The sequence below is a fragment of the Netta rufina genome (assembly GCF_964035555.1).
Source record: "Netta rufina genome assembly, chromosome: 5".
Taxonomy (NCBI): domain Eukaryota; kingdom Metazoa; phylum Chordata; class Aves; order Anseriformes; family Anatidae; genus Netta; species Netta rufina.
Window position 1 is genome coordinate 30,828,631 of NC_140128.1, and position 13,113 is coordinate 30,841,743.

The 13,113-nt window shown below is 40.9% G+C and overlaps 1 protein-coding gene across 3 annotated transcripts in view; it reads right to left on the bottom strand.

Annotated features, from left to right (window-relative positions):
• The window catches only part of MIDEAS (mitotic deacetylase associated SANT domain protein), a 52,386-nt gene extending 39,482 nt beyond the window's left edge, over positions 1-12,904 (bottom strand). The window contains exon 1 of one of the 3 annotated variants that reach the window (XM_084287872.1): positions 12,785-12,904. The gene's annotated coding sequence lies outside the window, so the exon portion shown is untranslated. Of the gene's footprint in view, positions 1-12,164; positions 12,256-12,784 lie in introns of those variants that run through there. The other 2 variants (XM_084287873.1, XM_084287874.1) reach the window with 2 other exon arrangements.
• Between the last annotated feature and the right edge of the window lie 209 nt (positions 12,905-13,113).

Genomic DNA, 13,113 nt, shown 5'->3' on the forward strand with positions numbered 1-13,113 from the left:
GTAAAGTGACACTTCTGGTGGTCGTTAAATAAATAGTTTAAGGTAAAGTCCACAGCAGTAAGGATATTTGCTTTCCTAGCTGCAATAGTAAAACATTCATCAGCAGAACACGAACATGCTCTTTTCCTGTTCATTATGGAGAAGCAATAATTCTGCAATAATATCCTCCCTGCTCCTTGCTAATCTGTGTATTTACAACAGTCTCTACTACTGAGAAGGATGTAGCTGTTTCACTAAATCTGCCGGAAATGATTTCCACAATCATTCTGGGGAGGAATGAGATGTGCATTTGTAAGTAGTTAACACTCTTCCCTCCTCCCCCACACAAAAATCCTAAACAAATTGCATACAGATGCAAAAAGACAAGGGAAATGCTTAACCTTCCAATTCCTGAATTTTGGCTTCAATTTCCTGATGTAGTTTTGTACACAAAATTGACATGCGGAAAGAACAATCTGTGGTGACCAACTTGCTGAGAGTTGTGGAAAACTGGCCTGCAGCAGAGCACAGCAACTTCTGCCAGAGAACTGCTGTGGTCTCTTCTGCTGCACAGACCTCAGGGAACACGCACTGCAAAAACAGCACTGCATCCTTCCCAGGCTCTCTGGAAAACCTCCACGCTTAAAAGTGATCACTGAACACCTCTTCCTTATTTTTTTCTTCCTCCCCCCAAAAAGAAAGAAAGGTGTACAATTGCAAATGTATGTACCAGCTTAAAGTCATTTATTAGTCTTTAAGGCATGCGACTCCATCACGTGGCCCCGAGGCTTCCTCTGGACACTGGCACTGTATCAGGAGATACAATCCATTTATTTTAAGACACAGAAGGGTGTTGTTTTAATTTCCATGTCTGCTTTAAATTTGAAGTTGCTTTTTCAAAACAGAATCCCATTAGAAATAAGAATACCCACTTCATTGTCTCAGTATTTGAAGTAGTGAAGAATACTTCATTAATGTGTTCATTAAAGACAAAAAAAATTATACCAGATCCACTACTTAAGCATCATAATTCCTTCCTGAAGAATCCTATCTTCTGCAATAGCTCTCATAAGTGCAGTACAATATAATTTTAGCTCTGCACTTTGCTCTATTTATCATCAAATATTTTAGGAAGTATATCTGTAATGACTAAATCTCTTCCAAATTTGCATTTTTTGGAAGAAAAACAAAAAAAAACAATCCTTTTTTATATTCAAAATACATTTGGGTAGGCATCTGTGGACCAGTTAATTGTAATGTACATTCCAGTTGTATGTCATGGCCTGTATCTCCCTAACTTCAATTTTTCAAACTCCCTAAGATGCCTATCTGGTTCCTACTAGGCATCTTGTGGAATTATTCTCAAATTGCTGCTGCAGGCTAATGTAAGCACAAATTTCCATTTATAGCTCTCCTCTAAGAAGTTTTTTCTCTTGTTGAGGCAAACACTGGCCTCAGTATGATTACAATCCATCTGTGCATATATCTGGTAGAAAAGTTGTTTCCTCTTACAGAGGGTTATATTTGTTTAGCTGTAGTACAGCTGCTCCAAAGCCACTTGGAGTCTAAAAGCATGCTTTTTTGATGTTACGTTTCCCAATGAAATGCATCAGCTGCTGAACAAGAGCCCAAGTCCTAGCCTGAAGAAACAGTATCTCTCAAAGGGGTTCTGTCCACCCCGCAGCTGAACTCACCACTCTCAGGGGTCAGGAAGCACAGGATGCCCTCAACACCAGGCACCTGGCAGTCTGCATGCCGTGACCTGTGCCTGTGGCTGCTGGGACTTGCAGGGCCCTCTCCAGTAACTTAGGCCCCACCACCTGCCCCGGGGCAGGCACTAAACACCCTGCAAAGACAGGCGAGGTGACAGACTGAAATTAACAGCATAACCATGGATTCCTGCACGGTCCTGCAGTGCGTGTAAAGGCATCCAGGAATACAGCTCATCTAAAATGCCAGACAAATGAGTAAATTATAGATTTATTAAAGTTAAGTTAAAAAATAGCACTGAGGGTACTGAAATCTAATAAACATTTCAGAAAAAAAAAATCTTAAAATTAATATCACTGCCTTCAATTAAGATGTGAGACTAAAGACATTTTTCCAGCAACTGTATTTAATGATAATAAAGGGCTGTTGCTGAACAAATAAACTGACAGTTGACATTATTCTGCATGTATCATATGAACTTTTTGGAATCATTTCAGAATGCTTACTAAAAGGAAAAAAAAATAATTGTTCATATTTATAAAAAAGGGGTGAGGAAGAAGTCACATTTAAAGTAATATTGACTCTAGAAATCCCATTAGCAAGCCAAGTATTAACCTTTGCTTTTTCTTAAGCTGTTTTAAACTGTTCGTGTTAACAGAAAAATCAAATCAGTGTCTCTTTCCCTTCAAAGTGACTGGTAAGTCATCTGTTCTCAAAATTCAGCATTTGTAAGGAAATCTGCACTGCTGCTGAGAGACCACAAGTGAATTGTATGAATAAAGGGATATGGAGTGATTAAGAGTAATGAATGCAGCTTTAACTTTTCAGCAAGACAACAGCAAGTAACACTAAGTGCAATAAACTTTGAAGTAACTTATTTCCAACAATAAACCAATTTTGTTTAAACAGAAAACATTGCTGAGGATTTGACAGCGTAGGGGTACAGAATATCAAAGGCCAAAAGAAATCCAACTTTCTTCCAGAATAAACTCCTCAGTTATGACCGTGTATCAGCTCTTCATAACAGGACTATAGTAGTAGCAGCAGCTACGAGGAACACACTTCGAGGAAGCTTTCTTGTTCACAGTCTTTCTTATGTGTTATGCTAAGTGGTAATAATTGTGTGCAAGGCAGTCACGTGCAGAAAACTTATGATAGGAAGGGCAAAGTTTCCGCAAGACTTTGCAGTTGTTACTGTCAGTTTTCAACCCTGTTTGCTGTGGTCTGTACAGCCACATAGAGCAAATGAGTACCAACCTCACACAACATACAGTTGTGCTTTTGCGCATAACAAAGTACTCCTCTCAGCTCCTTAGTTGTTTGCAACCCAATAGCACGTGCAAGATTGCTATATCCCTTCCACTTCACGGCAGTTTCTGCCCAGGGCCAATTTCAAATCCATGCTACAACTATTCCCTAGGAAGGTTTTAACGTAAGGGGTCACAAAATAGCAGCCTATCACCTAAACAGTTTCCTCTCTTTTTCAAAGAGGATAGCCTCAAAGTCTTCAAATCTATTATATTATGCATTGCTCAATTTGTTGTTTGCAGAGCAGTATCATATTTCCATGAAAACATACTGACACCATGCAAAAATATTCACTGGGAAAGCAAAGAGTTAATCATTGTTAAAGCTGGAACAAAGAAATAGTAGCAAGGAACTCCATAAAATATTCACTAAGTTTCCTGCATTCAAAGTCATTACACTTTTCTCCTTCAGACAGGGTCACTATGTCCTGCCAATTCATCAGCACCCAAAAATAAACTAGTTGAGTAACTAAAGATGTCAATAGATTTTCACATTCCCTCCATGCATCCAAACTGTACGGCTCAGAGCAGTACTTGAAAACACCCTGGCATTCTACACTTCATCTAGAGCAATTTCCCAAGCAAATCCTGTCACTTGCAATAACTCAGTTACAGCTGTCACTAAACACAGAACACCATTCCACCTCCAAAGCGTGCTTTTCTCTCACAAATCAAGTCACTTAGAAGGAACTGTTTTCTTAAACATACTTTTTAGCAGACAGCAAAACTGAGTAAAAGTTAAAGTTTTCTTCATCTTCACAACGCAAAGGACCCACAGAGGATGCATATATGTGAACACGCACATGAGTGAAAAACAGGTCGCTATTCTACCTAAGGTTTAGGTGCTGCTGTTTTGTACAGGTGACCTCCTGCACAAACCCTGCTGACAAAACAATCACCCGGACACAGGAGATGAGAATTCAGACCCACGTATCAGACATTCCCCTAAGGACACCCCAACAATTAGCTCCTCTGTGGCGGGGCAGAACTTTCATCCCTACTGGTGACGCTGTGCCACTACTTGGTAGGTCAGACCACAGCTCTGTAGCCCCTTTGCTAGGCTCTCAGGAAGGCAATTACACCACCTTAAAATGACGATGATAAGGTACAAAGAATGTAAATTACCTGTCAGCAGTGAGACTGCAAGAAAAGGAGAAAGCTGGAAACAGTTTTGCTGCATGTGCTATGGCATCAGACACTTCCTCCCTGTACAGAGCTTTTTTTTTTTTTTTTTTTTTGCCTTCTCTTTCAACTGTGCCTTTGTATCTTTGCTCATAGTTATCCCATAGTTGCCCAATAGCTTGTAAACGTTAAGCGTAGGCTCACATATTAGATCCAGCAAATTCCATGACTGGAAGACCTTATGGTATTCTGCGTCAGGGCAAAGATCAAGGCTAAGTTCCAAGTACATGTTTCTTGCTGTTCAGTGTTTCAGTTTCAGTATAGGCAGCTTGTTGCATCTGTAGACAGACAGAAGTCTAAATGAAATCATAACCCCCCCCTGTCCCCCAGCCACCTATCGTTAACTAGGAGGTAAAAAAATAAAAGCACTTCAGGCTAATAAAAGAGACTGCATCTAAGATTTTACTTCACATTATTAAAGGCTAAACACTGACTCCTTGGTAAAGGTATGACTGTGGCATCTTGAGCATTTTAACCTAATTAATACATTAGAAAGCAGCCCTTAACTTCTATTTCTAGGCTGTATTCCTGCAAACGGACCTCCATAAGAACTACTTGTACAGACCAAGTCACTGCACTGCAACTGTCACTAGCAGATCACATCCTCAAATGGGCTTTCGACAAAAGGGACACCTATAGATCATTCAAAAACCTAAGCGCAATCCACAACTTTCTTACATACTATTCAAACTAAAATGGTGAAAAGAAGCAGTAAAATCATATTGGTTCGGAATCTGAAAGAAAAATAGTGCAGCTGTAGATTTACCTATACCGTGTAGCTTGAGAATTAGGTGCTGTCTTTTTCTTTTTTTTTTATTAGCACTCATGATGTGAAGAGCAGGAGAAGCATCCTATCTCACAAAGATCTGAATTACTCTCACAGACATTCATTAGTAGATTTCCGCTCAAATTTTTCACAAGACCATAGAAAACCTGAAAATTTTGTTCCTTAAGAAGTTATTTTTCTGCATTAGACAACAAAGAGTTGCTGTCAACATCAGTGCCATTACTGCCCTTTGGCTGAGTCATGTGTGAACCGGTTTGAATACTGAGATTTCTTGTTTGCTGTTCAACGTCACCCAAACCCAGCACTGTAGTCAGCACAAAAGAAGAACTTGCTAACATGGCTCTTTTCCTATCAACTTCCAATCTCAGCTATAACGTCCCTTTAAGAAAACATCCCAGTGCACAAGGTCAAGCAATTGTTGATGTTGACAAGCATTTGGGCACTGCCTTTGGTCTCTTACTTGCCTAATGACACCTCTGACAGAAGTGCCTTGTGGAGAAATTCATAAACTCATTAGAAATCAGCTGTGCAACCTGAAGCCTGGTGAAAGGTCTCTAATCTTGCTCTGTTGTCCCTGTTGGAGAGAGGCCTTGCTTCCTCATAAGCAGTCTGCCCAAGTTTTTGTTTTGTTTCCTGTGCTGTACAATTTAACAAATACATACTTAAACAACCCAACAAAAACCCTGCACCTTTGAATACACGTGCAAGCAGGCAGGCAGGCTCATTTAAAATGCCAGGACAGGTTACCTGAATGAGGAAACTGAATCTTTCCGTGTGCAATTTATTAACAGTTGTTGTTAATATTTAAGAGCTCATCCATCTGTAGAAGAAAATTTTACAAGTCAAGGATTCAAATCCGCATTTTATTTCCTTTGTCAACAAAGCTCTTTGTATGTTAATTTCCTCTGTTTGTAATAGTAAGATAACTAGGTTTATTTATACTGCAAATGAAAAAAGTCATTAAGCTCATCCAGATAAGATTTGTTCATTTTTTTAAAAGAAAAAATATCAAGCACTGAATGCAATTTTTGTTTGCTGTGAGGCAGCCCATTATTCACTTAAGTATACTACCTAAGCACAGTATCACTTATTCCAAACTTCCTAGTTTTTTAATACCTCAATATGTCAGATATTTACTCTTTGAATCTCCAATTAAAATTTAAAATTAGTTGCTTGTAAGCAGTTCCACATTCTTCTTTTTATATTTTTAGGCAGTAAAAGAGCATTTTTATGACATTATTTCTATAGGAGAAAAAAAAAAGTATAAGTACATATTCTACAGAAATAAATAACATTAATAGCAAAAAAAAAAAAAAAGGTGAGCTAGTACATACCTGAAATATTTCACATTTGCCAAAGAATGAATAGCATTAAAGCCAAAAGGTAAGGAGTCAAAATTGTTCTCATACTTAAGTAGGAAAGAAGTTTCTTAAGTGTATTTCGCATTCCTGCATATTTTTAAAAAAATCATTGTAACAAAGACCACTTAAATACTGAAATTAAATTAGAAAAATGAAGACCATAATCAAAAGCAATATTTTGCACAAATGTTCACTTGCAACAATACCCATTATGTGCAAAAGACTTTGCAAATACCCAAGGAGGTCAGCTTAAACTATAAGAAGAATGCTCAACAGTAGCACTTTTAATTCGTAACTTTGATTTATAGCATTCATATATTTCTTCCCTGGCATCTCAACATTCCTTAAAACATACTTGTTAAACCAATATGGTTGTAGAAAGACTATATGATATACTCATGCTACATATTTAAAAAATATTTTCCAATAATTTTAAAATAATGATTTCCAATACATATTCCAAACAAATTTGTATTTTTAATTCAACATAATAACAATTACCTCACAAATATTCGTAACATTTAGCATGTCTTATGCAGGATAACATCTAGAGCTTGTCAAAAAAGATTCGAGACAGTATTTCAACTTGGAATTTTCTAAGTCACGAAATGAAACGAACCCATAGTGGCAGTCAGATTTCTGTGCCAGTTTCACATACACAAGTTTTTGGCATGCTAAATTCTCATCATTGGAATCTCCTATAGCAATCAGAATGCCTTAGGGCTGTGGCTCTCTTTCTTCACACCAGGAATTTGGCAGCGCTGGGATTCTGTTCTGAAGTGGTATAAAATCAATTTCAAAATAGGAAAAGGCTTGATAAATTCTTCTCCACCCAAGTGTAGTAATTTCCCATAAACAGAGCAAATTCTTCTTTCAGGAAGTGCTTGGAAGTATGAACAATACATTACATAGGAAGAAACAAAATCCCAAGAGTATTTTTAACACATGGCACTTCGTTTTACTTTACTTTTCAATGATCTAAAGGATCAAGAATCTGCATGGTTAAGGATACTGCGAAACTGCAAGAACAGTTGACTCACATTATTATAAAGCTCTAATATAACTTATCACAGATTGCTACGAAACAGATGCAGGAGTATAAAAGGAGATGCCCAAGGAATCCTAAGTATGCACAAAAATAGCAGATTAAGTTTGCACACCTAAGTGTACATGATTATGCAGAATTTGAAATTGCACAACATCCTCAAGCAACCTGGGAACCAGAGAAAATGTACTTTCACCATACAAACCCTACCACGGCAATCTGGAGATTATTCAGAATTTTGCAGCTAGTTGCAACTTTAGACTCCATCACAATGCACACCACAGCCAAGATGAGGAGCATTTCAGCAGGTCTAGTGCCCCACAACACGTAGCTTCAGAGAACAGATTCCAGTTTACCCACACTGAAGTGATGCAGCTGATCTGGTAGCTGGGAGTCAACCATTCAACTCTGTACCACAACCAAACTGCAAAGCCAAATCAGTATTTCTGAAGACTTCTCAGTTAAAAGCCCTTGATAAAAAGATAAGAACAACAACTGCCGTCAAAACTAATGCATGTCTTGGTCACTATAGCTCTAACAATACCCAAACCAATTAAACAATAGATTAAGATAAAAAATAGCATGATACTCAAGCTTGAAAGAGTAGTCCTTTACAAATGGTACCCTCTAACATCGCAGGAAAAATAAACCTTTGTTCTCAGGGAAACAACTATAAAATGATGAGAAATTTAAGGGTGTGTAACTGAACGGTTTGTGTATGTACACAAACATACAAATTTATTTCAAAAAAATCAGAAAAACATGATAAGAGGATGTACCATACATATTATTCAATTATAACCTCTCCTACTAGTAAACTATGATGAGGAAGGCCAAGAAACTGAGAAACAACTTTCAGGTGAGAAGATACATTGCAAGAAAGAAATAAGACACAAATACTGATTTAATTTCACTTGCTACCTCTTTATATGCCAACACTGAACACACAATGGATAAGTAAAATAATCAGCAAAATGTAATTAAAAACAGATACCAGAACTGTTTCACAGTTCATTGCTTCAGTCATTTAAGTACTGCTGAGGATTAAAACAATTCAAATCAAACAATATAGGACTGCAAATTTAATTCTAAATATCCAAAGACTACAAGGGAAAATGTTATTCCATGTTTTGCTGCAAACCTTTCAGGATGCCTTTAAGAAAACAACAAAAATACTAAACACTCTGCCACCATCCCCTTCAAATCTAGGTTTTCCCAGTTTTTAACTTCTTAATCAACACCAGCTGTCAACACATCAAGATGCATTCATGTAATTTGTGCATTAAAAAGAGCATTCATTTCTTAAGAGATGCAAATCCAAAGAATATCTGTGTATCTTTCAGGCTAAATACCGATTAGTGAATTACATTAATTCAGGCCTGGTGATGAAGTTGCACCAAACTTGATACAAAGCGTCAATGCAGAAAAACAAACAAACAAATAGTGAGATTTATTGCTGCATCCCCATTTGCTCCTAAACACTTGAACATTAGCTCCTGGCAAAAAGCACACATTCACTTTTTTTTTTTCTTTCCAAGGGGAAGTAGACAGCTTTTTCTGATAACAGTCTGTGTATTTTTCAGCTGCTAGAGTTGATCAGCAGAGCACTCCAGAAGGGCTACAGTTGGAGACCATTCAGAAACAGAAGTTATGCAAAACGCTGTGCAGTGCCTATTGAGCAGCCTCATGCTGGAAACACATGCCATTTGTGCACTGGGAGCTACTGTAGCTGCCAAGGAGCTTCCACGCGGCATGCAAGCTGCTGGTATGCAACTACAAAAATTTAAATTATTACTTGAGCAACCACCTCTTTCGGGACCTATATCGCACGACAGGGATTTGCTGGTTTGAATGCTGAAATCGCACTAGAGGGAACGCATGACTCAAAGCACGAACAACTCCCCTCTGACAGATAGCTCTGTGCCACACTATTCCAATTATTAGGGGAGGTGCTAAGGATGATATTTCCTTGAATTAGCAGTACAGCCCTCCCATTTACAAATTGCTCAGTGACAAGTCTTCCATTTGGAAGCTGACTCATTAGCCTTGGCTTGCCTGTGCCAGAATTTGCCAGCTTTCTGGACACGTGTTGCAAAACCTCACCACCAGAGCGCCTGCCTTCCACCTCCCACCCCCCAGCATTTTGTATGTTGAGCACTCTGAGAAAAGCAGTTTCTTCTCTCCCTTTATGTTACTTAGAATAGAAGTAACTGCACTGGAAATAACATGCACATTTATTACATTTCATTTTAGCAGAAACTGTAATGTAATGCAACACCTTGAAAAAACATAAAACCTTTTTTTTTTCTTTAAAGACAAAGGAAACAACCTAGATAGTTGGTTAGACCTGGTACAAGTCCTTTCAGTATTCTCATTCCATGATTTGGTCACAAAAGTAGCTGTTAAATGTTTACCTGAGCTCAAGGAAATACCAGATAAGTTTCTTGAGCAGAAACTCCTCCAGAATTACTAAAGCGTATTGAAACCGCACCCACCTTTGGAGATGGGACCGCAGGCTAGGCAGACTCCCATTCTGATTCACAGCAGCCACTTGTCTCCTTATGTGTCCAAGCCCCTCTCCTTTCCCCACACCCCACCCACTGCTACCATCACCAAGGTGGCTGCTTCTAAAGAAGGGCTGCAGGTCCTCCATCCGAGGCACCGCGAAGGACTGCCTGGCAGCTTGACATAAGAGCATCACAGGAGAGACAACAGGCTCGACAATATCTTCTGCAGTTCTGCAGCTACCACATATGGGTGGCAATAAGAAATAAAAAGTAAAAGTATAAATTAACCCCTGGAACAAGCATGGCTCATACCGTGCTCCAGACATCATTTCTTATCACCGCTACTCTCATCCGCCTTGGTGGGTGGTTAAAGGCTAGCACAGCTACTCCTTCCTTTTGCTAATATGCAATAAACGTAGGGGTATGACTAATTGCCCCGAGTACCACAGGACAACTCACAGACAAAAGTTACATGCTCCATGCACGTAAGTCCAAAGAATCCTGGGCTAAAACATTTTCTCCCACCACCTAGGCTGTGCAAAGCAAAAGACAACATAAGGAATGACTGTTGCATCACTACCACAATGATTCAAGGAATCCTTAAGCACTGTTCCTGTTTTCCCCAGAAGAGACTGATATTAGAACACCAACTATGACATCAGTCAAGAACAACACAAAGAAAAATATCTACAGATAGAACGCCACAGCAATGCACAGACTAGAGTATATTTGCTAATTTTGTGTTAAATGAAACGCTGCAATAAACTTACAGACGAATCACTATGAAACTAAGTTTGTCATGTGGTAGGTCTAGTGCTGGGGTTAATTAGCCACTTGCTAGAGTAAAAAAATAAACAAACAAAAAAATGCTTCAGCATTTCACCATGCTCTTCATTAACAAAGTTATATACATTTTACATGAAGCGTTGCGTTAACAATCTAAGGAAACTAACAACAGTAAGACGATCTGCAAGTTCAACTAAAATAACATGTTCTAGCGTAACACCAAGAAATTTTAAAGCAGCTTTACATTTTTATAGTACTTTCCAGCACAATGCTCAAAACAAGACTTTAGCATTAAGTCCTCAGCAAAGACAATTAAATATAACATTTCCAAAAAATTGCCTCTAATCTTGGAAAGGCCAATTTCCAAATGGATACAAAATTACAGGTAGCCAGCACCTTTGAAAAACAAACCTTAGGTACCTTCAGTTGTATTCAGAAGAGCTTCACCCATAATTTTGATCTGCCAAAGTCTTAGTCAAAAAGCTTGCTACTAGTGTCCGTGGCACACTTCTAATGCCTTGTCCTATCAGCCAGCAGTGCAAGATCACTGAACAACATGCTGCTCTTCACAAAAATCATTGCACTTTAAACCACACGTTCAAAACTTATGCTTTGTCTAGTATTCCTTTCAACCTTGTATTTTCTATGTGCTGACACAGAAACTCTACCCAGTGTTTTTCTCTCCATTTCCAGGCAAGATAGCTGAACTGCAGTTGCTTATTTTAACACAGGCATTTTTCTCCACACCCGCATACAAGGAATTAGATCAGAGCAGGAATTACACTAAACTTGCAGGGCTATTAGCAAATCTGACTGCTTCTCACTTGCTGCATAATCACTTCAGAAACACGAACAAGCTTTCTGTGTATGCTGTGATTTTGGACACTACAGGTGGCGTTTCTGCTGAATATTTCATCTGTGACTTCTACGATAAGCCTCGCTCCACTTCTCCTTCCCCTCCCTTCTAATTCTTCAGTAAAGTCAAAGAGGAACATGGCAGTTCAATACAGAATATATTCTCATTTTACCATTTGCAATGCAAATCCAGGTTTTGTTCAGTACAGAAATCTTGCACAATAGCCTGTGTATACGTATTCGTTCCAACAATGCTGTCCTATGCAATCACGCTGTAATTACACACAGTCATAAAGCTGCTGCTGTTGCTGCGTGGAACTGCAGTCTCGCCCTCTAAACAACCTAATATCAGTCTCTGCATTAGGACATTTCTTTTCTCTCTTCCCCTCCCTTGAATGCCTACTGCTTGCTCCGGTACGGAGAGCCCTTCCAGTGCACTCGAAACCTGGTCAGGAGGAAATCCAATTATTTTGGCTATTATCAAAAAGAAGCTCTCTGTTTTCAAGCGGCAGCCGAGTAAATCTCTGTCGAGCAAAGAACATTTCTTTAGTTCCGAAGGCTGCAACCACACACGACTTTACAAACCAAAAATAAATCCTGCTTACGCCTGTTAAAAAACCCGTAAGTATTATATAAGACACTCACATACGTGCGTGGGCGTATTGTCAGCTTTTACTGGTAAACTGCAAAGAATCCGTCCTTTTCAGCTGCTGCCAGAGCAAGAGCTGTACGTTCGGGAGCACGGGACTTTCAGAAATTATCTAATAAATTCCTCCCCACCCCCCTCCGTTGCATAAATCCCAGCCGAGAAACACAATCCGTGCAAACCCAGCCGCTGCGCCTCGACGGGCGCCTGGAGCCCAGCGCGCTGCGCCCACAGCCCCGGGCACACGCGGAGCTGCCCCGGCTCGAAGGGAAAACCCCAAAAAAGCCCAAGCCCGACCGGGCCGAGCCCCCGACCCCCGAGGAACCCCGAGGAGCCCCGCTGGGCAGCTCGGCCGGCCGCAGGCACATCGGGAGAGCCCTGCAGGAGCACCGGGCCGAGCCCCGAGCCTGGCCCCGCAGCGGGCGGCGAGCGGTGCCCCGGCCCCCCTGTCACCGCCGCAGGGGCTCGGCCGCCTCATGCTGCGGCCCCGAAACAAGAAGCCCCGGGAGGGGAGCACACACACACACACAGCCCCCCCTCGCCAAAATGGCAGGGAAACGGAAGCAAACCGCGCTCAGCACAGCGGCCCGCGGCTGAGGCACCGAGGGGCGCTTCTCACCTGCGCAGCCAGGCGCGGCGGCCGCCCGCGGGGACGCGGGGCTGCAGCTGGCGGAGAGGGCAAGGAGGGCCGGCGACGAGAGAAAAACCCCAACAGCAGCAACAACAACAACAAAAAAACTTTGTTTCTTTCTCTCCGGGACTCAGGGAAAGCGTCACTTCCTAGTGCGGTAAGCGGGGAGGCTCCCGGGCCCGGGCTCCTCAACTCCTCCTCCTCCCGCCTTCCTCCTCCTCCTCCTCCTCCCGCCGCAGCCCAGCTCCCCGCCGGGCCCGGGCCCCTGCCCGCAGCTCGGCTGCTGCTGCTTGCCGGGAAGGGCTGGAAAGCCCCGG